Source organism: Lactuca serriola, chromosome 1 (assembly GCF_051521515.1).
Source record: "Lactuca serriola cultivar US96UC23 chromosome 1, Lser_US96UC23_V15, whole genome shotgun sequence".
Classification (NCBI taxonomy): domain Eukaryota; kingdom Viridiplantae; phylum Streptophyta; class Magnoliopsida; order Asterales; family Asteraceae; genus Lactuca; species Lactuca serriola.
Window position 1 is genome coordinate 6,859,987 of NC_136408.1, and position 2,802 is coordinate 6,862,788.

The following is a 2,802-nucleotide window of genomic DNA, read 5'->3' on the forward strand; positions in this document are numbered from 1 at the left end:
TCTGGCGCGTTCACCCCTTGCCGTGCTCACTCACGGCTCCCCCCCTATATATACATATTGCACAAAGAGCTTGGTGACAGGAACAGACATGGATTTCCCTGATTATGCATAATTTTTAATATGCGCACGGCGTCGAGGAAAATCAAGGCAACGGGGGCTAGTTTGTGCGCACGGCGTCGAGGAAAATCAAGGCAACGGGGCTAGTTCATGCGCACGGCGTCGAGGAAAATCAAGGCAACGGGGCTATTTCTCAGGCCATCGTTCGAGAAATCAAGGCAGCGTGTTGGGGGTGTTGGCCTCTTTCATGGGTCGTGGGGCTTGGCTTGGCTTGCCTTGTTGGTGCTCGATACAGCCTCATGACTCTGAGCTGCCCATCGCCCAAGTCGGGCACCCATGCGAATGAGACCCCATGGTACCCCCTATATATACATATTGCACAAAGAGCTTGGTGACAGGAACGGACATGGATTTCCCTGATGATGCATAATTTTTGGACACACACGACGTCGGGGCGAGGGGACACGCGAGTGGGGCGTCTATGGGGGCGTTGATGGCCTCGTTTTCGTGAAGACCGGGCGCCTTGGCCATGGCCTCGAGCGTGCCAGCCTCGACAGCTCTGGGCGCTGAACACCCCCCAGGGCGCCGATGGGGAGCAGTCCCCTGGTACCCCCTATATATACATATTGCACAAAGAGCTTGGTGACAGGAACAGACATTGATTTGCCCAGGGATGCATAATTTTGCGAAATCGTCCATAACTCGCTCGAATTAATTCGGATTCACACGAAATTTTGTAGGGATGCTTTTTATTATAAATGAAAGGCGTTGAAATAAAAAAATGTCATGTTTGGGGCATAAATGTCCGTGACCTATCCCTGGCCATGCCTTGAAGCGTTCGGTTCCCTACTTGTTGATATGCAGCTCAAATGAAGTTGGAATGTCATTGAAACTTTGCGTGGGTCATTGTGAACATAGACCTTGAAATGGAAATATATCGTGTTCGGGTTTTTGTCTCTGTCGCCTACTGATAGGCACCTACTGATAGGCAGGCAGATAAGGCTTCTAGCTATTCATTAGTCGCTTGGATGAACCCGAAAGAGCACGAGCAGTTCGCCTGGTGACTATGTAGTAAGTAGGAACTACAACACTTAAACGGATTCGGTTACAACACTTTGCTCCCTTCATCGTTTGACTTGCTTAGAAATCTGCTCATGGTTTGTCAAGGCCCCTTGTTCCTTAGAACGATGAGGATGGGATTGGTTCGTTCAAGGGCATGTGTGTGGCAAGATGCCTCGTTTTCATGGCCGTTCATGAGTGTTTGTGTAGGAAGTAGACTTGTTCCCTTGGTCGTTCATGGGGCTGTGTGTGGGAGCAAGCCTTGTTCACTTGGTCGTTCATGGGTGTCTGTTTGGGAAGAAGTCTTGTTCCCTTGGCCGTTCATGGGGCTGTGTGTGGGAACTACCCATGTTCCCTTGGTCGTTCATGGATGGCCATGTGTGTGGCAAGGGGCCTAGCTTCCTTGGTCGTTCATGGCCATGTGTGTGGCAAGGGGCCTCGTTCCATTGGTCGTTCATGGATGGGCATGTGTGTGGCAAGGGGCCTCGTTCCCTTGGTCGTTCATGGGCATGCTGTGTGGCAAGGCGCCTCGTTCCCTTGGTCGTTCATGGATGGGCATGTGTGTGGCAAGGTGCCTCGTTCCCTTGGTCGTTCATGGGCACGTGTGTGGCAAGGTGCCTCGTTCCCTTGGTCGTTCATGGGCGTGCTGTGTGGCAAGATGCCTTGTTCCCATAGGTATCCTGACTGTGTGGCTTGCCATGACCCTAGCCTTGCCAGCCTCACATGCATTCTTCCCTTGGTCGTTCATGGATGGGCATGTGTGTGGCAAGGTGCCTTGTTCCCTTGGTCGTTCATGGGCATGTGTGTGGCAAGGTGCCTCGTTCCCTTGGCCGTTCATGGATGGGCATGTGTGTGGCAAGATGCCTTGTTCCCATAGGTATCCTGACTGTGTGGCATGCCATGACCTAGCCTTGCCAGCCTCACATGCATTCTTCCCTTGGCCGTTCATGGATGGGCATGTGTGTGGCAAGGTGCCTTGTTCCCTTGGGAGTTCATGGGCGTGTGTGTGGCAAGGGGCCTCGTTCCCTTGGCCGTTCATGGGCATGCTGTGTGGCAAGGTGCCTTGTTTCCTTGGCCGTTCATGGGCAAGTGTGTGGCAAGGGGCCTAGCTTCCTTGGTCGTTCATGGATGGGCATGTGTGTGGCAAGGTGCCTTGTTCCCTTGGCCGTTCATGGATGGGCATGTGTGTGGCAAGGTGCCTTGTTCCCTTGGCCGTTCATGGGCAAGTGTGTGGCAAGGTGCCTTGTTCCCTAGGGAGTTCATGGGCGTGTGTGTGGCAAGGGGCCTCGTTCCCTTGGCCGTTCATGGGCATGTGTGTGGCAAGGTGCCTTGTTCCCTTGGGAGTTCATGGGCGTGTGTGTGGCAAGGTGCCTTGTTCCCTTGGGTAGCCTGCCTTGCCAGCCTCTCTTGCTTAGGTTTCCCAACACACTCGTCGGGCACCAAGGGTAGTATTAGTCCCCATGTACCCCCTATATATACATATTGCATAAAGAGCTTGGTGACAGGAACAGACACTGATTTCCCCGAGGATGCATAATTCCCAACACCATGCCTTGTCCACTCATTATATGCTTCTGGGCACCATGTGGTGGTAGTCCCCCATGGCCTATCATCACTCATTATACGACAAGGGCAACTTTTTAGGTTGACTTGGAACTTTTTTTTCGCCAAGTCACAAAATGTCTG